General features: G+C 33.0%; 1 protein-coding gene across 4 annotated transcripts in view; it reads left to right on the forward strand.

Annotated features, from left to right (window-relative positions):
• Positions 1 to 407: 407 nt before the first annotated feature.
• The window catches only part of LOC138304937 (serine-rich adhesin for platelets-like), a 70398-nt gene continuing 43351 nt past the window's right edge, over positions 408 to 27454 (forward strand). Inside the window, exon 1 of one of the 4 annotated variants that reach the window (XM_069245351.1) lies at positions 408 to 841. The gene's annotated coding sequence lies outside the window, so the exon portion shown is untranslated. Of the gene's footprint in view, positions 842 to 12296; positions 12419 to 16225; positions 16458 to 27454 lie in introns of those variants that run through there. The other 3 variants (XM_069245352.1, XM_069245350.1, XM_069245353.1) reach the window with 3 other exon arrangements.

The raw sequence follows: 27454 nt of genomic DNA on the forward strand, positions 1-27454 counted from the left end.
GAGTAGAGCTAACAGTACAAAGGTATTACATACCACATTATACAGTGGACTTTTATGTCCAATGAGTGAGGAGAAAGCGATACTATTTATATACGATATTATAAAGGTAACTGTAATCTAGGCCAACTATCTACATAATCAATGCTTAATGGTCTTAATGTAAGCTAAGCATTATTTCTTGGTAGAAACCATTACGAATATTACATGGAAAGCTTAAAGACATTTAAAACGTGTACAAAACTCCCTAAGTACGGCACTGCCTTACGGGAATACAGGTGAAAGACAGGTAGATTTCTAATCAGGGTCATACCTACCTGGTACGTTTATGCAAGTGTAAACAACATTTTTCTCTATCGCATTGAAAACAAAATAAACTTCGACCAATGTATACTTCCAAAATCAATACTACAGGTCTACCCAATACGCGTCAAGACTACCGTTACACCAGACTTGGAGTACTGTAGGAATATCTAGAAATTCTACCTGGCACTGCACACATGGTTTTAACAAGGTAGATCAAGAGTTTGTACGGGGAGATATATCTATATATACTGAAATGTAGTCTATACTGGACTGAACCGGGGAGGAATAATTCACTTAGCATATCATTTGAATAACAAGTGACGATTGAGAGTACCACGTGTTTCTATTGTTGAGCATTGATGTGGCATATATATGCAGTGTCAATAATGCAGTAGATCATAGAACTGTTAGTCTGACCCAGAAATTATTCTGGATCTTATCGTTCAGTGATTACAAATCTACATTTAATGGAAACCTATCTAGATGTGTTTATAACATGAACCATCAACTATGACCAGAGGTGATACGTCCACACAAGGTAAGTTTCATTAAATTATGTACATTCGAACACCGTATTCCTCTACAACCAGAGCGAATATTATTTATACACATTGCAGATTTACTAATCATGTTTATTTTTTTAATTATCATCAGGATAATATTTTCTCCTGTACTATTGTTGATAATATCACCATTTTGAATGTCCTTGTTTTTTATGATGACTGTACCATTTGTTGTCGTCACGCTTGTGTGATTCTGGGAGAGTCTGCGTTATCATTGATATCAACTTATACGTCGATACCGAGTCTTTCCCTTGGGAATTGTTGTTCAGTATGGTACTACTCGACAGTGTTTTAGTAAGCCATTTAAACACATGATATATTTTGCCATGTACCTTGATTCATATGGTGATCAAACTCAAAATAAAGGACACTATATGCACGAGTTTAATGAAGATGTGACACTCCCGCACTTATTTTCCATATAATCATTCAAGCAATACCAGCAAAATGTTTGTCTGAATTGCTCTATTTTCTATACAGGTACATTTAGTTCCTGTATATCTATTCCTAGGGGGTTGTGATTGTTCAATGAACCACGTCTGGATTCATTATGAAGGTCATTATATGCCAGTATACTTAAGTATACCATTTGAACATGCTCTTCTAGAATTCCGTCAATTTATTGTTCGTACTAAAAATATAATCCCACTTATCAATTTTATTTTCATTACATAATTAATTTACTTCAAAATTCTTCTAAAATGACATGTACTTTGGCATCCATAGGTTGTATTTTGTTATTGTCGATTTTATTTTCATTATATAATTAATTTACTTCGAAATTCTTCTAGAGTGACCTGTATTTTGGCATCCATAGCTTGTATGTTGTTATTGCATCGTGGATGATGTCATTTTAATGGTTACGGGATTTATGATAAAGGGACATTGTTATACTGGTATCAACCATGATTTAATTTTCATAAGACTTAAGTGACTTTTATGATAATGCCAGACTTGAAAATAAAATGAAATTCTGCAGGTGATCCTTACATTTAACCTCTGTAATCGATTTCAAACTATAACCATTCACAAGTTGGATCAAACCCAATGTTGATTTTGAATGGTAAAATTCTACAGACGTTCCCTATTACATTACCAAGATCAGAATAAATGAAAATCAATAAAAACCTGCTGCTAAACTACAAAGTCTAGAAAAATTACAGTTTAATAGTCCGTACTTCAATTGTTATCGGTAACGGAACACGTGCAGTTATTTATCAACATCGTTCGAGTGACGTAAACAAAATTAAATGGCGATATGATTTGAATGAACCGAAACTTAATTGAGGTATGATATAATACACAGTGATGTTTTTACAATCTGAAGGAGTTTCTAAAAAGATATATGAAGCAATTTCCGTTTTAAAGGAGATTCGGGTCGGGACTGGTGAGGGGTGGGGGGTTAGTTGCAATATTTATTACAAAACAAAGCGGAACTGATGTCATACCAGTGAAGTTAAATGTGGTTAAACGCATAATTTCAGTGTATATTACTTTGTAATGTTAGTATAGTGTTAAATGGGTGTGTCTCTTAATCATATATCAATCGTAGTGGCGCGGAATTACAAGTCTAATTTTAATTAGATAGGTTTCAACGATGTTATGTTCATATGAATTGTTTACTACCAAGCACTCCTTAAAATATATGTATAAAGCAGAGCTGAAACAACGATCCCTAGAAAATGTGTACGTTCCTTACAATATTGGTCTTCAAAGATCATCTTGAAGACGAAATGATAAGTTGTTCTGGTTGTTCTGTCATACAATTGACCTTCTCATACAGTGTATATTATACTCTCTCCGTCACATAATATCTAGTGTTCAGATCATTCCGTCACCTCTGGATCCAACGTCTGCTTCCAAATTCCGGAGAAAATTGACAGTACAACTGTTAAGGTGTGATGGCGCAGTTACTTTTAAAATTTTGCTTTCATCGATTCTTCTTTATTGATGCAAATACCTTCAGTTTTATTGTTGGCTTATTTAAGGATTAATTTGAATTTTTTTTTTTTATGTTATGGAGATATAACACAAAAATCTGAGTGTACTCTAAATAAACCGCGAAGTGTGAACTGTGAAATCATTACGCCGTCATCTCAGCCAATCAGAAGCAACGTTATAAACGGCGACGCCATTTTTTTCCTTTATGGGCTGATAAAGTAAATTTTTAAGCCAATGAAAATGCTCGTAACAAGCAAAATTGAATTATACCTATCTATTGTCTATGAAATGTGTAATTACATAGTATATATTGATTAAGTTGGGTCTCAGGTCGACGTCTGATGGTGAAGATGTGTGCAACAGAAAACATGGCATTTGCAGACCTCAGGTCGTAAAAATTGAAAACATTCTTTGGGACATTTGATAAAAAGTTAAATGCTTTGTCATAATGCTGTTTATCGTGTATAGACGACCGATGTTTGGAAATAAACAATTGGAAATTGATGAAATAGAAATATCGGTTATGACTTCGTGATAAACAAACTCCTACAATCTCGGTTTTACGCTTATTATTCGCGCATTAGGTAAGTACAATTGTTATGGAAGTCGCATAACGACAACCGTAAACCAGTCACTCGCGTGCTGTCCATATTAGGAAATATGCCCGTCACTTCAGAATTCGTTCTATATACCGAGTCAGCTGCGCTTAACGCCCGGAAAATGTCCCATTTGTATATAGAAGGAGCACTAATTGAGCGTATGTTTAAATATAATGCCTTAGTTTGTTTTGTACAAACGAATGTGACGTATCTAAAATCACAGGTTTTCTTGTCGGGTTTTAGACAGTCAATCATTCGTTTATTCGCCCGGAAAATATATTTGTTCAAAAGCTAGGTTATCATGAAAATCAATTTAAATAAATTATGTTAAAGTAAACTTCTTTTTATCGATAAAAACTAGGTCAATACCAGGTAAGTATGTCAGATGGAAAAGATCGTTGGGTTTTATAGTGTTCTTGATAGTGTCGAACTACAGAAAACATTTTAATCGTTATATATATATCGATAAGTTACAAGTTATATTCAATAGCTTAAGAGTATGATACCTTCACTTGTAACTTCATATTTTATATAAAGGACAATGCAAACAGAAGGTACACAGATTTCTTTTGTGAAATCAACTAGTATTGGTCATCGACCCTTCACTGCATAACCTGAAATATTTCTTTGTTTCGCTAGATGAAGGTTTTAATTCATGCCTTGGGTATATTTATTTCGTTGTTACTACATTTGAAAGCTATTCTATTCATTTTACGAAATTATTTTCGTTATTTTTTTATAATGTATTTGTGGTTGAACAGGGCCGACGAAAACAATGAAAGTTTTTACAACTCGAGCATTTTGTGTTATACAGTACTGATATTGTGAACATACTCGCCAGGTTGGTAGCGGAAGCTATGTATCAATGTTTCTCTAACATAACAAATTTGGGATCTGTTCGATTACCATTTATATAGTTATACGGTACCGATATTGTGAAACATATTCTTCAGGGCCCGGTTGTTCAAAGCATGATTAGCTTAATCAAATGATTAGTGAAATTTTCATTTCTCATTAACTGCAAAAGTTGTAATCATTTCTTCATTAAATAAAGCAAGTAAGTAAAGAATGGAGTTCTTAAATATCTTATAAAATTTTGTAAAATTTTTATTATAAGAAATTATCTTATCTTGATTTGAAAATTATCGTTAAACTGTGATTAGCCTAATCAGCCTTTGAACAACTGGACGGTAATTAAAGCTATGTATCACTGATTCTCTAATATAACCAATTAGTAATGTGTTAGGTAACCATTTATATAGTTTTACAGTACCAGTAACGATTTTTTTCGAAGTATCAACTTTTCCTACAAAATTTTCTATTGTCTGTTATGTTTGTATTAGATTTGGAAAGTTAATGCGACAAGGCAGAGAAAACGAGGACAATTGATAACAAATTGTCGATCACCTAATAAGTTTTAATAAGTCATAGCTTTATGTTGTTTCTTACAATGCACTTATAACAATGTAGTAAGTTACTTGTCTTTATCGCTTACATGACGCAGCCAATTACAAGGCTTTGTCTTCGAATGGACAAATAAAAAATGTCATATTGTAATTGAATTTTCAAAATATCAAATCAAAATAGGATGAAATAAAATGTAGTTAACCAAAAACAGTAAGTTAAAAGCTGCGGTTTTATGTCAGAGGAAAGTTGGAGTTCTTAAACAAAAACTACCGACCTACACCTATTGCCGCCCCTAACAATGTGTAGTCAGATTAGTTCTTGAAACCCAGAGATGTTAATTTCGTTGTAGAATGAAGACACCCAACCGCTAGACCACAGGGGGTCCTGACCACAACATTATACAAATAAACGGTATATAGGTTGAAACAGAGGTCCCTGATATAAAGATGATACCCTGGTCTACTGGTATGTAGATGTCTGTCTGGGTTTATCGAACTGGTACCCAGACACGGCAAATACATTTGATCGAGTGTTTGTTTTACCACTGTGGTCAGCTAACGACAATATTAGTCAGAACTTGGTGAGGTAGGGACTTTTCTTATTTAAACAGCAGGTTAGATCAATGGAGAAGGTGTACATACTCCAACGATTGCTAATTAGCCAGTTTAAAATCCATACATAAAGATATTCATGGACTACCTGTAATAGTAGGAAATTTCATGCTAATGAATGAACACTCACAATCAGGTATATGTTTTTGATGTATTGTGTTAATTTTTACAATTGAATTTTGCTATTATATAATATATCGAAATCTATAGACCAGGACTACGCACCTCAAATTTTGTCTTAAGTAAAGCCAGTATAGACAGATTAGATCATCAAAAGGTACAACACACGGTTATGCACCTCTTCATTTTAGAAAATAAAGCTTCGATTAACAATCATTATAATAAACATCATGACAGATGCGCATGGTGAAATATTTTTTTTCTATTGCATTATGATTAGCGTTTTAACTGTGAAGTTATGTATTACAAAACAGTTTATCAGTTTCAATACCTGATTGATATATTGAACTGCAATATGCTTCATCTTATTAAAAATAATAGTTGCTTCTTCTAAACATAATGTGATATTACTTTGGTATTGTAAATAGCGAAGCAATTGTCATAGTCATAATTATACAATGGGTATTGGAACATGTGTTGCGCAATGTTAAGCGTCTTTTATTTTATCGTTATACCGTTGTGCGTTAAGTTTAGTCAATCCTCTTTAACGAATTCATATTATGAACAAATATTTTCATCAACCTTCGTCTAACCCCAGATTTTTTATTTATGAAAAAACCCTTTCTGAACTTCTGATAAAACAAGACCGCTGAGGTCAATACAGAACAATATGTGTGTTTACCTAAGTCTACCTACCGCCTCCCAACTTGTTATTATTGGATGTGTAATGTTCTCTACTCAAGCAGTTGCTCTATAGGTCGTGTACTGATGCGAGTAATCAAGGTGTGTATCGGTTTATACAAAGTCTGCGACACACCCGATAGAGAAACTACTTTAGAATGCAACTGTGAGTTTATCATCTATATTGTGTGTCGTCAGATCGATGAACCTAATAAGATGTATGATTTATACAAGATATTTAGCACGTGAAATATACCAAACTACCGTTGTAAGCCAATAAACAACACTAGTATACGTAGCTGTCATCAATTTGTCAAAATTATTATAAATCATCAAAGCGAAGATGTTTAGTGTACCATGTAAAAAATTATAGGTTTTTCCATCCGTATAATCGTCTTATACTGGTATCAAAATATAGATATTAGAAATGACCATGGTTCTATTTCAATACAAAGCATGAAGCATACTATGAGTACATCACGCAGAGAAACAAATTTGTTCACCTGTCACTTCAACGTCTATTTATACACGAAATAATAGATGGAAATACATTCTTTGTACTACAAACTCACAGATAAGTATCGAATATCCTTCTATTCTGCCATAAACCTAAAAAACCCTTATGATTCCTTGATTTCACATGATGATAATGTATGTTATCATTACCCTTAACAGGAATATGTTTCAAATATCAAGATAGACCAACATAACTGCTAATAAAGGAAACTAAACAATGCAATTTACTTATCATGTCTTATTAGATAAATAGTCATCCTCGATACTAAAAGGGTTACTTTCACTGTCGTTATACCCACCCCAAGCCATGAATGTGATGGCATTGCGAAACTGAAGGTTACTTGAGCGACAATAGATGAGACAGGGCAGGTAGTTCGGTCTTTTTTAGTACATCAAAATAATCATATATATAACAGAACGCTGTGATTGACTGTATGTATTTAAAGATGGGTGTCGCTCTCTACATAATCTTCAACCTGCAGGTTGGAAAACATCTTCTAAAATAACCCTAATGAATCCTTTAATTCGGATCATTCTTTCATCAGCTGATAAGCAAACTGTAATGTTTTTGTGTACTGGTTGTATCGAAATCGACTCTTTGCTGATTTAGTTAAATAGTTGCACTAATGAACCTAGGTGTCGAGGAAATCTATAAAGGAGGCGTGTTGGTGGTGAGTTAATTAGTCTGCATAATATGTTTGTTAGGGTGAAGGTCCGTTCATTGACCACAGACATCGTATCGCAAATACAGGCCAGACAAAACGTACATTGTGATATATGTTGAAATATATTGCACACATTTTGTCAATATGAAAAATTTATATTTTTTAGACTAGAATCTTTCAAAATAAGTTATTTTGCAGATGCTTTCTACATAAATGTATTATTGTACGTTTTTCAGCAATGAGAATAAAAACGTACAATGATAAATTTCTGCAGAAACCTTCGACAAAATAAAACAACTTATTTTGAAAAGTTATAATTCAACAAATAAAAATATTCAGTACTGACAAAATAGTATTGCGTTCACACGCAATAATTTTCATATTTCATGTCCTTTCCCAGCCACCATACATTGCAGTCTAATGTTTAGATATTTTAATACACGGAAATTTGTGTACAATAAGCCTGCCTTTGAAGGCTAACCAAAGGGACAAGGTGGCCTAAATAGCCAACTGTTAGTACACAGAGGTCAAATTATTACTGTACTTTGAAAATAAATACGTTAAGAAAATAAAGCTGTTAAACAATAAAAGCAAACATCTAGCTTTAAAGTATTAAAACAGTGTCAAGTTTAGACTTAAGCAATGACAGGTGACGTTACAAAAGCTAGCCTTTCTTAATATGCTAAGCAAACCTTAAGTCTAAGACTCACTTATGATCCTGGTCTGAGGTGAATTCATCTTTGTTTTTATTTCTACAATGATATCGAAAATTGGGTTTAAGGAATGTGAGTTTGGGATGTAAAATGAATCGATTGTTAACAATACATTTTTGGTCTTGAAACCATTAAATACTAAACGAGGTTTAAAAATGTTTACATTCATAAACAGCGATCTTCTCCAAATATTGATTTTTGACATGGCGATTAATTTAGAACAAGTTTTCCTTATTTTCATGAAAAATGTAAAGTATCATGTGATACTTATAATTTATCTGCCTCTATGAACTTTTGAAACTGATTCATAACGCTTCGAATCGTAATTGCAGTGCTTTGTTGCTTTATTTGACATAGATTATCTATTTTTGATTATCGTTGAAATAACACAGTTGTCCATTTCATGCGCGAAATAAATTTTTGAATTTTAAGGTGGATTTTACCGAAATTAAATTTAAAAGTGGTTTTATTAGTTTAACGTCATATTAACAGCCATGATCATGTAAGGGCGTGCCAGGTTTGTTGGTGGAGGAAAGCCGGAGTACCCGGAGTACCCAGAGAAAAACAACAGACAAGCGGTCAATACCTGACAACTGCCCCACTTGGGATTCGAACTCGACCCAGTGGTGGAGGCTTGTGGTACTATGTCGAGTATCACAACAAATGTGTATATGGATGAAAACGGGAGCATATAGATTCAAGATCGAAATGAAATTGTTGCTCATTAATGGCTTTCGCACTCGCTCTTGATCATTTACTCGGAATTCTATTGGGTCGGGATCCCTGGTTTTGAATACCTGACCGAGGTCAGCCAGTATGTACACTATTCTCCCTAATTGCTATTGATGAGTCTGAAATATTCCACCTCGATATACAGCTTTCCCACATTATGATATTGACCTGCCATTGTATGGACCTCTGTGCCGACATCACTGTTTAGTCTATAGAAACCTTCGGGTACACAGGGGCTTTTCTATTCATACCTGGTATTTAACCCGCTTCTATTTGCTTAATCCCTTGAGTATGTTGACATCTTTCAGCTTAGCTGACACAGATGTCGGGTTATAATTTTGTATTATAAGTATATCCTAATATAATTGGAGAACGGTCTCCCTCTAAGACAGCTAAAAGCAACAAGACTAAGGTCGAGGTTTAAGAGTCAGAGAACCTTTAGTTATTGATAATCTCGTTCAAATCTCCCTTTTCTATCAATGGTTCAAATGTCATGCCTTAGAGTCTACATTTACAAGTACCAAATTATTCTATTTGGATACTTTCTTAGCGTAGCTGTATTACCTGTCAAGTGCTTGAACGACAAGGGAGTGTTTAGTTATTGTAAATTGTTAGTTTGACATTTCAAATACCTCACAAAAACTGACTTTGTACTAGTAAACCCAAACGTAATAGCCGGATAATGACTTAATGTGTCTTTGAAGGTCTTTGCTGAAAATATGGTTATATAATCTTTGTTTCTATTGAATTATTAAATGATTCGATGTACAAATTTATACTCTTGCAATTCGACCTAACTTATGACTTTTCACAATGGATAATGTGAACCTATTAAATCTGACTCTATGGTCCAGTTTCGAATAACACTCACACCTTCCCACAGACATTATGTACCAACAAAGTGACCCAGCCATGATGTTTAAAGTTAGCTAATCGATAAATACCTGAACTTGCATATTGAATTTCTCAAACCTGAGATACCCGATATGTGAAGTAATTTATAGGTGTAAATTAATGTTTTTTTAAGTTCTGTATTATCTGTCTGTACAGATTTCTTCCCACGGAAAATAATGCAAAACAGTTATGCGGGTTAAAACTATCAATGCCGCCGTAATTTAAAAAGTAATATCTAAGATATTGGCTATGATCATTATATCAAATTTAATTCGTACATTGGCTTCAATTACTAATCATATGAAATGCCTATTAGCACACTTGTAATTAAGGAAGTTTGAATAATAAAAAGTGTTTCCTTCATTGGGAATCGGTCTTTGTATTACAGTGGATCCTCGATAATTCGGACGCCGATAGTCCGGAAAACTCGCAATCCGGACGGAAATGTCTAACAACAGATTTAGATTTATTAACTAAAAAAATGAAATCTGTCAGTCCGGAAAACTCGCAATCCGGACGGCTTGGACTGGCGACGCAATTTATCAAGTAATCACCGTAAATTCGTGGCAGTGTTTGCGTTCAAATGACGTTGTATGTGAAAATCGCCAAAATGCAAAAATAAATAAATAAACAAAAAATTAAAGGAAAAAAACCCCAAAAAACAGGTTATCAAATAACTCGCCTACTATCAAATTAATTCTCTCATGTTCACTTTTAAAGCTACGTCAATAGTGTCGTCAATGACTAAGTCAATAAATGACAACAAAGGCGCTTTTATCATGCTAATATGGAAAGCTATCGGACAAAATATCAGCTTGGTTGAGGTATAGCTTTGACAAATAACAACTTCACACCTGTTTGGTGAAATATCGCACGAAACAGACTCATATTACATTGTTTTATGGGCTTTATTTAGTTTAACGTCCTATTAACAGCCAGGGCTATGTAAGGACGTATCAGGTTTGTTGGTGGAGGAAAGCCGGAGTACCTGAAAAAACCACCAACCAGCGGTCAGTACATAGAGGTGGAGGGCTTGTGGTCATATGTCGAGACATCTTAACCACTCGGACAACGCTGCCCCCGTATTTTACATTGTACTATTACATATTTATAAATCTAGAATAAAAACTATAGTCTTGCGAGTTATTTTCTTTGGTATCACACACGGCCGGGTGTTTTTAGATAAATGGGACTAATTCACGTACCACGTGATACCCGATAACGTTTGTGCGGGACTAGTATCTCCAGTGGTGATGGAACGTAGCTCTTTGTAATCTTCTCGCTGAAATGACGTTATCCCACGATAACGTCATTTGACGTCATTCCATCATTAATAGAAACAATAGTCCCGCACAAACATTATCGGGTATCACGTGGTACGTGAATGAGTCCCATTGGGAAGAAACAAATGTTCATTACTTCAAATTTCTGTCTAGAAAAATAAATATGGTTTATCCATTATTTATGTTCAAACGGATCAAATTTTCGCGACCCGAAAATTGCCCTGTGAAACCGCGACAACATTATCCTCGCGTCGAAACTTATAGATTATGACGATATATTGGGGTATCGAGATATGACATATTATCATTGAGGTCGTGGATGGTTTTAGCGCATAATAGTTCGGAATAAATGATGGTTCAAGCCTTTGAAATACGAGACGTCGTTATTGAAAATATCAATTGAGAGAAATGTGTTGTAACAATGACATAACATAAGACGGTGTTTGAATTATTAATCATGTCAGTCACTGACGGGAATAACCCATTTTTATACCCGACTTGATTCTTCTCCCTTTTCAAAGCGGTCTATGGCGGCCATAAATGAAAGCATTATGGGGAGTATTTCATTTTGTCGCTGGCTTTTATGACGCTTAGTCGATACAACTTGCACAACAATACAGCTTTTATTAATATCAATACAGTCCACGACATGAGCAGAATATGTGATAACTAAACACTATGGCCATACCGTTACATATCGTGTAGCATTGTACTGAGGTCTTGCCCACTATTATTTGCACTAGACTAGATATTGAGCGAAGCTTATAGTCACAACGGTCAATCAAATTTGATCAGAACGGCTGACGTTCACCAGACTGCCGATCACAAGAATATCCACCAATCTTAGATATTTCTGACATTTTGTTTATTACCGCAATGGTGACAAACCTTTATGAAAACAACACTCCAATTAATGCTGCATATGAATATTATTACAAATTTTCATTATGGGTTGGTCCTAAGTATAATTGTGAATTGGGACTTTTAAAAAGGCTTAGCAGTGTAATCGAGTCGCACATTCTATAGAATTTCGATATTTCACGTATAATCTTATCGGATTTTCCTTATTTGTTATGTCTGAACATTGGAATATTTATCTTTTTGAAAGCGCCACTCCATATATCTTGACAGCGTATTTCTAAGCTGTCAAGATAAGGGTTTGGGTTTTAGCGTTCGGTATACCCGATACCTGACCCGTACAAAATACATCAACGCTAGTTGTGTAGCTTTGTTTGATTGGATTCCAATATCACTACCCTGTACGAACAGAAAGCTACTGGAACTCATTACATTGGTCATAGTATATTACTATGGATCTTTATTAGTAATAGATACCCGTGTATTTGTTATTTAACTCTCGCGAATGATACACCGACTGTAAACATGATAGGTAAGTTAATTTATGAAGTCAATATTCCTTGTGTACTTTTGTTTATTTTACTATGCATGAATTGTTAATATTTGTAAGCAAGAAGAAATATTGAGTTTAGCATTTGTGAAACATATGTAGTTATTTTAAATATAAAACAAAATGAAGTTTCTGTATAATATCTTGTTAAAGGTGTTTCCAGTGCCGACGAAATATTTGCTTTGATTATCTTCGAAATTAATTTTCATAATCTGTGAGTTTATTTTCCAATCCTAAATATCCAATGTTTAGTATTATCGAAAGAACAAATGTTGTCTGAACTAAATGAATCATGTATATCGAGTGCTAGATATGTTTGTAAATATATAAAGCTTATAAGTCTATCCAACTGATTGTATTTTTATTTTGACATTAATATGAAAATATTTATTCACGTGATATTTTTCGTGTGATATTCACGTAAATATTTTATACATTTGCATTTCACGTGAAATTCACTTTTTTTTTGTCCCGGTTCAAATAAAATTCACGTGAAGAAATATTTCCTGTGTAGTGAAGCTAAAACACAAATTCGTCCTTAATATAATGTCTGTTCACAACATTTTCTTTATTCATTATCGGAAATATATAAACATAAAATGGGTTTTATATGACAAGGATGAACACTATTGCATTCTAAAAATATACATGTATTAATCAATTTATTATTAATACTTGAAAGTGTGTGAAATACGAATTATTTACTAACATGATTCGGCTTAAATATGCTTATCATTGATATATAGGTGGTGTCAAAAACATAAGCTGCATTTTTGGCTCGAAACAGAAAATAAAATTGACTTGCCAAATACAGCTTGTACTATAAGACACTGATACTAATACACCTGTTAGTTTATAATATATAAGTCAGAGTGCCAGATAAACCAATGTTATTTCTAGTCAGGCGTCAAAGTTGAAAGACCGAAAAAGAACGTGCTTTATATACGAAGTTTACCATACTGTATCTTAATAGCTATGGCTAAAGGTATAATCGTTTTGTATTGATGCAACCCACGCCATTCCTAAAATGAAGTGCATTTCGTAAGTAGTCTAAACCAAGAAAAAAAATTAAATAATCCCGCAATATTAAAACAGTTTTTTTTCTAAAACTTATAAAAACAAGTTAAAGCTACCTTAAGCCTAGTTTGTGATAAACATAGCTCGATAAAGTTAATATATCACCACACCTTACACCATACTTGGACTTGTCAGTGAGGCGAATTTCGAAAATATACAGTGTATATCATGGAGGGGTCTAAATGCTGCCCTGCCAAAACAAAAATGCGAAAATAAAAAAATCATCAACTTACAGCGATATTGATTTATTAATTAACATGTTATTAACAACTATTTTAATGACATTTAAATGTAAGGTTTTTGTAATGGAAAAATCTAAAGGTACCGAGGGAAAATTCACCGTCCGACATCAAATGCCCAACTCGAACTCCCAACCAAGCGATGAAGTGATGGTGCTAATTCAAGAACTTTGTTCGGGGATACACTGAAGATAATTTTACTATTACCGTCAATCTTGCCACTATCTTAACGCTATCACTACTTCTTTTTGAGGAGACCACCAAAATTATTCTAATGACCTGCTAGTGAGGTAAACATGTGCCGTTAAAGATATCTTAGATTATGTATTATTTTTTAAAATAACTTTGCCATTAATGTTATTTTTTTTTAATTTACTTGCGTCTATAAATTAATGCATTATATTAATTATTTTGTTAGGAATTATGCCAATTTTTAAATCACGACGATTCTAAATTATGTATTGAAGGCGTTAACATTTTATCTTAGTTTTATTTTCGTTGAAGTGATTTCCATTGAACGATTAATGTTAAATCGTTTACGAGACTGAAAACACTTGTTATCTTTGATGTTATTCAATATTCCAAAGCTTTTGCGCAATAATATGACCTTATTTGAAGTTACAAAAAGGCGTTATATTTTATTTATGCATACGTAATGTGAATGATAAACTTAAAGCGGCACTTATCAACTTGTTTATGTAAATTAGGCTACGATATCTAACCTTCATGGGTATATATTTAGACCTTGATGGCACTGGAATCTTTTTAAACATAGCTGATTATTCAAAAGAGTTTTGATTATATGCATTGAATATACAAACGAGTGTATTTAAATTGTCTTCATCTTTGAAAGGCATTAAGATAAAACCCCTGTGTGGTCCAATCGATTAAAACAGTAGACATGAATGTTTGAAACGTTTTACAGAATTGATTTCTTTATGAAATCAATATTGCGAATCCGAATTTAAATTTGTATTATTGCTTAAAAATAATGATAAAAAATATAAGAAAAAATTTTTATAAAAAGTGGAAAAATGGGTGACTTCATGCTACTATGTCCCATGCATTATAACATTTGATTACCTATTTAATTCATGATTTTATGTGTTAGATGCAAAAATATTGCTTAGAAAATGCAATATCCAAGACCTAACGTGGAAATTGCGAAACATTACATCCTAAATTTTCTAGCGGAACTTTACTCGGCGGAGCACACCTTCGCTAAACTAAATAGGACGACCGCCCACATATAAACTGGAGTTCCAAGGTTCAATTTTTTGTCTTATTTCGTAAGTAACGGTGGTGCTGTAAAGATTATTTATCTTTCTAGAAGTAATATTATCGTTTACATCTGTTTACTGGGCCACTTTAGAATTTTAAGTTTTAAATTGAACATACGAAACAAATTTTATACATCAATAAAAAAGGACACTTAAGTGAATGGTTTTGATAATATCATTATACGAATATGATAACTCTCTAAATGTTTGATACCACTTCCTCTTTTATGAAATACGCTAATATCACAATAACTCTGATCATGATACTTCTTTGTTGAAAATATTCATTTTGGCATTGATCAAATTATCTGCATTATATACATGAAAAAGTATTACATAGAATTGTTTGTTTATTGTTTTTGTTTTGTTTCGTTCTTTAGCTTTATAAGGGCCTCTTTATGCACAATCTGTTTTAGAATTGGTATCTAGAAAATTGTCAATTTCACCTATTTTTTTTAAGTGGCATCGTTATTATTTCACGACATGTGTTCTGTTGCGTAAAATATGGATTCATCGTAACCTGCTATATATTACGACAGGTGTTTTAAATGGCACCGTGAGACACATGTATACTAATAGTACATTTGTCATCTTTCTGATACATCTAATAAAAACAATAACAAAGCTTCCATCGGGAACGTAGCCATACCTGCTTTTGTCCTTTTGCACGTTTAAACAATGGTATCTGGATCAAAGATCTACGAATAAATTACGTGACAATGTTCTAAGGTTATCGCAAAAATCGCTTGTTTGAAACTCCACAAACTAAGGTGGAGGGGGCATCATATGTCACGGGTCTGATCCATTCATACACACGCCCCAATGCCCACCCATCTGAACGTTGTCCATGCTACTCTCTGGGTGTACGTAACAGGATCTGTCACGGTAGGCGAATCCATTCAAACTAATGCTAACCGATTTCGAGGGATTTGTCTCATAAAGAATATAGAATAATTCCATGCTATCATATTTACCCTACAGGTTCCACTTTAGATATATCATCCTACATTCTGTTAAAATTATAAGCAATCATGCGCTTACTAAGTACCAACGCTTCTTATCACTTCCATCAGAACCTGTGTTTGATTGTCCGTAAACAGGACATTGTATAATGACGAGTTAGAATTATGATCAAATAAAGGATTTCGTTCTAGCGTCGCATACTAATTACTGCGTTTAATATATACACCGTATTAAATACTTTACCTACTAGTCTATAGGGGCTCCTGGCCAGGTAAAGCAAGGTGTATGTAATCTCACCTGTGCTAAGGTAATTCGTGGATCACTTCGGGTGTCGCGTCCCCACACCCCGGGCTGGACATTTAAATTCAAAAGCGTTGACTCTAACAACCGAAGTGAAAATCCGGAGGGAAGTGATAAATGTTTCTTTGGATTTCTAATAAAGGATTCTTATTCAAAAACAAGGTAAATCATACTATACATGCATTTAACACAGTTAGAATTAACAACCATTCACACTTTAGTTATCTAAAAGATTAGCTTGCTATTTTATTTTTGTTTCTTCAAATATATGTATACTGGTATGCAATACAAAATACTTTGGTATAGGTGGATTTATAATGGGGTACATTGCATAAGTTGATGATTTATGTGAATTTGCAATATTACTTTACGCGTAGTCATAAATAATTCCGATTAGAAATTTGAAAAAAAAATCTTTTATTCAGCCAATTATGATAACAAGATTTTCTTTTAAGATGATACTGATCCTCTTAGAGATATAGTAATTTTAATATCACCAAAAGACGACAAAGAGTCTCCTTATCATTTTGATCTTAAATGATATAAATTCACACCTACCTATCGCTGTAATTTATCGATAATACCTTTAAACTTCAACTTGTGAATACGTGACATCAAAAAGCTGGTACGAAATAATCAAATAAAATTTACAAGCAGTGGGGTGCTAACTAGTGTTAGAGGAATGTGGTAAGTGACTTAGAAAAGTGTTAGCGTATTTATATATTATTAAGATCAATTTAGATTTATCTCAATAGTTAGATATAATCTGAAATTCAGATTTAGTAATTATCGTTTTATGTATGGGCACTACTAACTTTTGTGGATAATTTATTAGTTGCTATTCATACGTTAATTGGATGCTTAAAAAAGGCAATATACACGGTCTCATTGAATATTCACATGTTTGTTTGTTGTGAAACTCGATAACCAGTAGAACTAATACGTTGTGATTGTTCGACATTGAAATCTGTTCAATTGTATATGAATTATTTCTTTCCAAAGGTGAGATCAACTAGTCTCCAATTATTCTTCATATTAATCTTTCTAACAACTTAATGTGAAGCGTGATAATTTTCCTCTATATGTTAAGCTGCCTTAAAAAAATAAAATTAAAAAAAAAAAAAAACCCAACAACATTGTTTTGAAAAATATCCCATATATTTAATTTTTTACTGCGTTTCCTTAATGTGATCCTCCTCTATGGCATTGCTGTTACTTTTGCCTTATCATTGATATTGATATTTTTCTTACTTCGTTTCATCAATGTGCAATTCAGATTAGGATGCTTGGTATCGCCATTGTGTTTCGTCTCCAGCATAAAGGATTTATAAATGACAAACCTACCACAAAATGTAGTGTAATGCAAGGGTCTATATCCAGTATGTTTTTTTCCTATAAAGAAAAAAAATGCGGTATCAATTATGACGATAATGAAACATCGATATTTGTTTTCATTTTGAATTTTAAATATTTTTAAAAATCATTTTCTAATTTTATGCGTTACCTACTGACGGTATCACGTTACAGATATGCTGCTCGCGTGACGTCATCAAATCTTCTATTGTTAATTTGGCATCGTCTTGGCAGAGTTCACACTTACCAACTATTATTAGCCTGAGTTATTCGGGTATGTTCAAACAATAAAGATTAAGTGTCCTGTACACAGACTTGGCTGATCGGCCGACTCAGGTGATACGTGACTAAATTCAATAAAGGGGGTGTCACTTAGATCTGGGCTATAATATTAATAATATAATGCTTATATCATGAACATATATTGGGGCAGTTAAATATATCATCTGGTCAAATGTAACTGTATAAATATATGTACTGCAACATCCAATATATTTATGGTATAGAAACTTTCGTTGTTTTTGAACCACGAATAAAAAAAACGAAATTAACTTTATACATTCCTGTATATGAATTTTCCACAAGCTTATCAAAAATAGTTCAATAAACGAAGAAATTAAGAAATTTATGTAAGAAAAACTACTAACAAAGACCCCACGAATATTTCATATTGTACAGTATTCGTTTCTTTTTCAAAACGATTATTAGAAAAATAAGTATAATTATATGTTCGTGATTTTTGCTAAAGTCTAGAAAATTTACTTTAAACTGAAAAAATTGCATAATCGATTTCTTAGTATTTCGAGAAAAAAACGTTTTCCCGTAAAATCGTCAAAATAGGGTCCTCGCAAAAATAAAAGGGCTATTGGTAGTGATATTAGCTATGAAATAACATGAAAACGATAACATAAAACGACATTAAGATATGCTTGATATGACAAATAGACTTTCTGCATTACTGGGTCAAAAGGACATCAATAAAATTACAATTTTATCGGAATTTTATTGACATTAAAACTCAAATACACAAATCTAATTACAGTTTTGCTCTTGTATCGTACATGAAGTTTCATTTTGACTAAGTACACAAAGGTATTAGGCCTAATCGCTTGCTGACTTATGGACTTATCAAAAAGTGCATGTCACGCATGCGCGTAGAAGGCAACAAAGAATGTCAATGACTTGTGGTTAGCTTCGATAAAACATGTTTTTAAAGACCATTCGTCTAGTGGTTTCACTCATGTACAACAAAGTCACGATTAGCAATAATCCGGCTTAAATACAGAATCCTAATTTGGTTACACTTGAACAGTTTAATTTTAATAAGTAGAATGCAATGAAGTAGTTTAATTTATGGCAGCAAACCGGATACTTGCTAATGATGTCGAAAACATCATATTGTCCAATTATATTGCAAAAGATATGCACGTTGTTAGAATATACAATACAAAGATTGTGTCTATCAAGGGCTCGTCAGCGTTTTTAGTGACTCCATAATGCTACCGCGTCATTCCTGAAGTTGTTAAGAATAGTGGGACCTACAAAGACTGCTACGTCCTTCTAAGACTCGTGAATGTTGTTCGGGACACAATTTGACTGTTTCTTTTATCCTAGATATTGATGACTTATGACTAATCATTAGTATTTGGAACACTATATGACTCTGACTTGTCCTTTTTAATAATGACCAGAACCAAAGCGTTGTAGAGCCCACTAATATCGAGATTTAATCACATAAATTGAATATTTAAGGATTAACTTGAATAGATTTTTTATGTTATGGAGATATAACACAAAAATCTAAGTGTACTCTAAATAAACTGCGAAGCGGTTTATGATGAGAGTACACTCAGATTTTTGTGTTATATCTCCATAACATAAAAAATCTATACAAATTAATCCTTATAATTCAAATTACTAAAATTAATCTCTTCAATACTCAAAACGTCACAAACGGCGACGCCATTTTTTTCCTTTATGGGCTGATAAAGTAAATTTTTAAGCCAATGAAAATGCTTGTAACAAGCAAAATTGAATTATCAGGAAATGTTATAGAAGAAGATGATGTTTTTATAAGAAATTTGGCTGATTTCGTATATATACTAAAAGTTATTAAGTGTTTTTCCATAAATTAACTTACTAATTTAAAACAGTGCTATTTTTATAAGGAAAATCATTGTTTCTAGATGCAGAGGAAGCAAAATTGAAATATGAGCATTTTGCCAAAACATGAAAAATCTAGGAATAAATAAGCTGTTGCAGATAATTAAGCAGATAATTAATTGTTCATAAATATTCCCGTCTTATCTCGCACAGATCGAACCTTTTTTGCACTGATCAAAATAAAAGCAATCCATTCTTCATATACTAAAACAAGGTCTATGTTACAAATAAACGTAATCGTCATTGATGGCCATAGATTCCGGACGTAAACAAAGACCGCCGGCGGGAAGATCAAAACAGATAGATTAACATCTTCACATATTAATTTCCATTACCCTCTCATTCAAGGACATTATTTGTTAACATCAATAGGTGTATCGGAACTAATCTTTGCTGAATATTGTACAGGTATTAGAGTTTACGTAATTAACCACTAGGTTGTAGCAGTAGGCGAGACTGCCAGGTAGGAATACTCAGGAGATATATGAGCTTCCTTGCTTTACAGAATGTCTGAAGCGTTTAAAACCTAGCGTATTTGTTAATATATGTTATTGAATGTAGCCGCCAGTGAATTTAATTCATCTAACGATTTATTTTACAATATTAAGGTCATTGTAGGTGCATTTTATGACGTAATATTGAGTGTATCTAATGACAAATATAGTGATTAAGAGTATCTGTTAAGCAAAATCTGGTAACATTAATATGTTAATTACGTAGAATTGTTAAATGTTAAGATGAATCTGTAAGAAAAAAAAAGGAAATACAGTAGCGTAATGAGATCTTTAAAGTTATATTTTATCAAATTTATGAGAAAGACGAGGAAATTGATACCATCAATTATTTGAGAACAAATCAGAATATTTCTACTGTTTCTGAACATTGATACTTTACCATGAAGAAACCTGGAGACACAAAACAAAAAATGGACTACACGAAAGAAAAAGAAAATATATTGAATAACTAAATTTATCGCATTATTAGATACGGTAAAGATTAACATGCTTTTTCCCCCTCATTTTACATTTTAAATTTCCCCATTTAAACCTAACATGGGCAATATCTTTGTACAAAACACACAATGTCACTTAATATCTAGCCGAAGCTGTTCAACGATTTGCATTTCAGAAAAATCGATCAAAAATTAATTTCGGATAAAATCGTCTGGTTACGTAGACAAGGTGAAAGTCTTTTCAGAAGAACCAGACAGCATGTCCTTCATACTGCATGTGAATGTGTACCAAAATATGTAGTCATTGGTTCGCTTTGTAAAGCGACGTTTTCATGGCCAACACATAGAGATCGCCTTAAAGCGTCGTTTACATGACCAACACATGTACACAGATCATCTTAATATAGAGAACAAGCATTAAAAAAAAACAGACTTAAAAAAGATAATAAAATCGTGCCTTATTACTTCTTAGATTGGTATCCAGTGTCGTCTCCGGCGATGGATGTTTGTTTGTTTATTTTTTTCGCTTTGTATTTTTCAAAATAAATGGCAGAAATGAAATAAAAGGAAAATAGATTCTAAGTGAATTATTAAATAAACAGAAAATGACAAGATGATCAAAGCTGTAAAATGTAACGCCGAATTCAACGTTAACTTTTGAATCCTTTGAAGTGATGATCAATGTTCCTATGGGAATTTTTTGCCTAACTACTCCATCATTGGTTTTTTTCATTCCCACACTATTTCATAGCTTGGTCACGAAGACCAACTTCCATGTAAATGTCCAGTGACCCGGCTCAGTATAAAAGAAATCTTTCTTATGTTCATTGAGTATGAAATGTTCCGTGTTGAATACAGTTTAATTGGAAATCAAATTAAGTGTGTATATCATATGTATATTTATATACATTGACAGATAATAATAGGTATTAACCCAGTTTACCTCTATGAACAGAAATGCTGAGATTTTACACAGTGGGTAAAAGTCAATGGACCGGAACAAAAATTAACCTAATTGTGCCATAGTGACATAGATATTTTTGGTTTCAGAAAAAATAATGAATGGAAGTGATAATATGGTGAAATTTATCGTTTTAAAGATGTTTGATCTTCTTGTACTATGCTGTTCCACTTAGCTTATAAACATAAGCAATAGCTCTTTTCGTACTATTTTCAGTGCTTCTGAGTCAAAACTTTGAGTTATTTCTGCTTAATATTTATTCTGAAAAATTAGAAGTTTACACGAAACTCCATGCAATTAGTATATTATGTACTAATGAAATACATTCTGGCATTGACCTTATTTGAGTAATATACTGACAGGAAAGACATCCCATTATGTAATTACTAAGTGCTCTCGCTGACATGGCCAAGAAACCATTTAAAGGTGTGACCATATTTCTAATAGATGATTCTTAGGTGGGCTAATTGTGAAATGCTATAACGTCATTAATTGCTTCTGCAAGTTACTGTATTAATGTTATAACTTGTTTAATGCAATTTAACATATCACTTGGCAAATATGTGACTCTAAATCACAGACGAATTTCCCGTTAAAGAGATATTTAAATTAATTACTATGTATTGGTTTTAATCCGATTTTGAAAAGGCAATATTTTACTTTATCTAAATACCACAATTTACATTGATATACAACTAAGTTTTATTGTATATCAATGAACAACTGCGTATGCAAATTTGATTTAGTACCCAGATTTGTTTTTTATAAAAGTATTAAATTCATCTAATCGTTTATCTGAAATGGAATTGACGTCATCAAAATGTGATAAATATCGTACAATAATATCAATTGTCATTAATAATAAAGAAAGTAGGTCAGGGAAATGGTATTATAATAGGTGCAACCATTTAAATGCAGAATGATTTATGTATTTCAAAAATTATACTTCAATAAATGAACAAGGACATTTCTATTAGCCGCTCAACGAGGCAGAAAACAGTTCCCATTTTACCGATTTTTAAATCTTTATTTCTTGATAATTAGGCACATGAACCTATCAAATTATATTATCGCATGAGTAATATGTATATATATAATAATGTATATTTGTTTTAATCAACATTTGCATTCTTCAACGTTTAGTAGATGGCCGTGATCTCTTCATCCTCTTTCTTTATCCTCGTCGTCGTCGTCCTCGTCGTCCACGTCGTCCTCGTCGTCGTCCTCTTTATCCTCGTCGTCGTCGTCGTCGTCGTCGTCGTCGTCCTCCTCCTCCTCCTCCTCCTCCTCCTCCTCCTCCTCCTCCTCCTCCTCCTCATCATCATCATCATCATCATCATATCATCATCATCATCATCATCATCATCATCATCATCATCATCATCATCATCATCATCATCATCATCATCATCATCCTTCATCCTCCTCCCCCTCCATCCTCTCCTCCTCCTCTCTCATCATCATCATCATCATCATCATCATCATCATCATCATCATCATCATCTCATCATCATCATCATCATCATCATCATCATCATCATATCATCATCATCATCATCATCATCATCATCATCATCTCTTCACCCTCCTCCCCTCCTCCTCCTCTCCTCATCCTCCTCCTCTCATCATCATCATCATCATCACATCATCATCATCATCATCATCATCATCATCATCATCATCATCATCTTACCCTCTCTCCTCCTCTCCTCTCTCATCATCCTCCTCGTCTCATCATCCTCATCATCATCATCATCATCATCATCATCATCATCATCATCATCATCATCATCATCATCATCATCATCATCATCATCATCATCATCATCATCATCATCATCATCTCATCATCATCATCATCATCCTCATCATCATCATCATCATCATCATCATCATCATCATCATCATCATCATCATCATCACTCGTCCTCCTCCTCGTCTCTCATCCTCATCTCTCCTCATTGCTCATACTTTGCTCGCCTTGTACACCTTATATCTTTGATATCATTGAGATGTTTCATGATAATTAAACAACTAGGTTTCGCTATGAATTTGCATCATCATCATTATCATCATTATCCTTTTTATTTTTTGATATTGTCATATTGTCTGTACACAATTCCAATTAGATCGTAATAGATGATGATTGTAAAATTCACCATATGTTTATATCGTATGTATCAAGGATACACAAAACAGGAAAAAACCACAATAATTAAAAACATGTCAGAGATTAAAGATTCCTATTCTTCAGATAACGAAACGACATTTCAATGATTGTTAAGACACGAATGTGAAGAAACTGCATCGTGATATATTTTCTTCTGTCAAGTTTTATTAGTAAATGTAAACTAAAGAATAAGGTGGTTGGGAATGGAGGGAATTAAATCTATCAAATATATTAGTGTTTTTAAAATGTAGACCTTGTTTTGAGTAAAAGAATTCATTACAGGAAGGAAACATATGCATGTTTAAGACGCATATTTCATGTAAGTGAATATTTTGTTTTACAATTTTATCGTTGAAATATAATGAATAGACTGAAAGTATATTCATTCGTCAACAAATAGATAAAAAAAAGCTCATATCATAACTTTGAATCAGCAACATTCTCATTAATATGTGAAAACATGAACTGTACCTGTTTGGAAAAAAAATACTGTATGTTGACAGTGATGTTTCGCATTAATTTTATAATCTATTTACATATATATTTATATTCCCATCCTTCACATTTATCTTATAATTTATATTTCCCCTTCATTTCATCGTATAATTTCTTCTTATCTTTCATTTCATCGTTTACTTTCTTCTTATTTTCACATTTATCGTATGATTTATTCCTATCCTTTATTTCATCGTATAATTTATGTCTATCCTTCATTTCAGCTTATAACTTATTCCTATCCTTCATTTCATCTTATAACTTATTCCTATCCTTCATTTCATCTTACAGTGTCTTCCTATCCTTCATTTCATCGTATAATCTATTACTATTCTTTATTTCATCATGTAATTTATTCCAATCCTTCATTTCATCGTATCCTTCACATTCACAATATTTTCCCCTATCATTCACGTAAATGCTTTAATTTCTTCTTACCTTGATATGTATTCTGAGAGACTCAAGTTTGGTTTTATACTTATGGATTTAGAAATGTACCTATATCATGAGTTAATGATCAAATCAGATTATGCCAGAAATGTCTGTCCTTGAGAGCACGAATATGGCTTTCTTCCGTAGGGGTAGAAATTTTAAAAGCATGCATTTGAAACTGTTCATATTACGTTAAAGAATTAACATTGTAAAGGAACCTTAATACCATTCAATGTTATACAAGATTAAAGATTAACATTTATATTTGGCCGTTTGCCTGGGGTAGTAGTAGTATGCCTATGTCTATAGTCACCTTTGGGGATTCTCAACAACTAAAGCAATCGTTGGCTTGTCAGAGTTACTGAGCTAAAATAATGTTGACTGACGAGCTATTTCATGTAAAGTGGGGATATCACATGGAATACCCAGAGCTCGTAAACAACTTACGGAACATAAATTAATGTATTTTAGCAAGTACCAAATGAATATTCTATTATGTATCAAAATACCTTGTGGTAATTCGTATTAATTCGTAAACCGTTTATAAGTAAATCCTTAAACTATTTTCTGGTGAACCACAGTAGGTATTTAGGCGTCAGCTGCGATTTTGGTAGATAACTATTCACAATAGAAAAATGCTTTGTGAACATGGTTTAATGATTAAGTAAACCTTCTGGTGAATTTGCACATAACAATAAAATATTAGTCAATGACTTCGTTTGTGCTAAATGATTTCATTTCAATTTGAAAGTTAGAGTTTGATAAATATGATGAAAACCAGGATATGATGGAATCGACATATATCAATAAATTATTTACATTTTACACTGTTTGACAAAATGGTTTGTATGATGGATGTAAGTTTGCATGCCTCTGCATAACAATAGTGTAATATTACGTTAAAATCAATCGGTAAAAGTTACACAAATAACGCGACGTGGTATGTAAATCCGGGTATACAATTTATTTCAAACCTTATTACATGTGTATTTACTGTACGGTGCGTTATTATACATCATTGTTTATAAATGTTTTAACTTTGCCAATACAATATAAATAACTGCATTCAAATGTACATGAACTGATTTTTTGATTGATTATTGCGGTTATTTTAATGGAACGAAACAGTGTTATTTTTATTGATATAAGTATTTCTGTATGGTTGTAAGTTAAAGGTGATTTATGTTATTGTCTTGACTCGCCTGCCGAGACAAACATGGACGATCGATATTCTTATCGTTAATGACCTACAACTGTCTAAATTCCTATTGATATCTCGTACTGTAATCAATTAATTGGAATTATCGTATAATGTCATCATACTCCAAGTCTTGGGTAACAATACAGCGGGGTATCCTATATCGTCAGTGGGTATTGATTTCATGACCACCTCAGCGACCCCTACACATATCTTTATCGTAGCGGGAGATAACTCCATGCCATCTGAATATGTCATCGCCTAATTCACAGAGGTATTCATTGGTATCATCCTCACATAAGTTGGACTGGCTTTCAGTGTTGATTAGAAACTTTAGTATTTTAAACACATTTTATGTTTGTTTCACACTGAGCTAGATGTAATTGTATCTTAGTTATATTATCCAGTCCTGCTATTCTTTTTATTTGTCTTATGGAATGCTTACGTTACCATTGTCCAATAAGAGGACCAATCTCTTATAATTCATTTTACCTTTCAGATCTTTACAGTTCATTTCTTTATGAAACCAGAACAAATCTATTACCTAGAATTTTGATCATCCCTGTACCTGTGCTAACTACACGAAGCGTTGAAATTGATTTACCTAATATTGTTTCAAAGCATGCATTCTAATCGTTAGCTTTGTCTGCCTTTGACGTCACATCTGTCTGCCTTTGACGTCACATCTGTCTGCCTTTGACGTCACATCATCAGAAGTTGACATTCTAATACTGGTCGTTTTAGAAGTAGATGGATAACACATGTCTCATGGTAAATACATGTATGCCTCTTTGGACTCCATTACGCAGCTCGAAACTCTGAGACAATGGAATTCATATGGGGGATTCTGACACATTGACCATTTAACCATCGTGGCCAATAGATAGATAGCTAGTGATAGAATGTCAGACACCTTAATCATTCATCCAATGTGAACAAGGGGTGCAAGAACAATTAAAGAATTAACGCATCTTAACTACTTAGCAAGTTTGGTCAAGAAAGGAAAAGACCAGTAAAATATCGAATTCTGCAATCACACTTCCAGTGTCACCTGGACATAGAGAGCTAAAATGCAGCCATCTCGATACTTATGACCCTCATATTAAGGTTCGAGTTGTAGAACAAGTGGCATTTTCTGTAGATGGAGGTCAGTTATAGACTATTGGATATATTTGCAAGCATGCCACCGCAGAATATATACTAGTTAAATAATATCTGTCATCTTTATAGCATAGCAATCTCCTTTAACGAACGAGTGTACTTGATATTGTAATATTGCTTTCTTTAATTTAAAAATACTCTCATTTACAATTTAATTAAAAGTAAATTGCATTATTATCATATACCTCTATGGAATGTTTCTGATGTCTATCGAATGCTAAAACAGGAAAGTATCGATAATTTCAATGAACATTAATCAATTTTCAAATGGCAT

This window comes from Argopecten irradians, chromosome 12 (genome assembly GCF_041381155.1).
Source record: "Argopecten irradians isolate NY chromosome 12, Ai_NY, whole genome shotgun sequence".
Classification (NCBI taxonomy): Eukaryota; Metazoa; Mollusca; class Bivalvia; order Pectinida; family Pectinidae; genus Argopecten; species Argopecten irradians.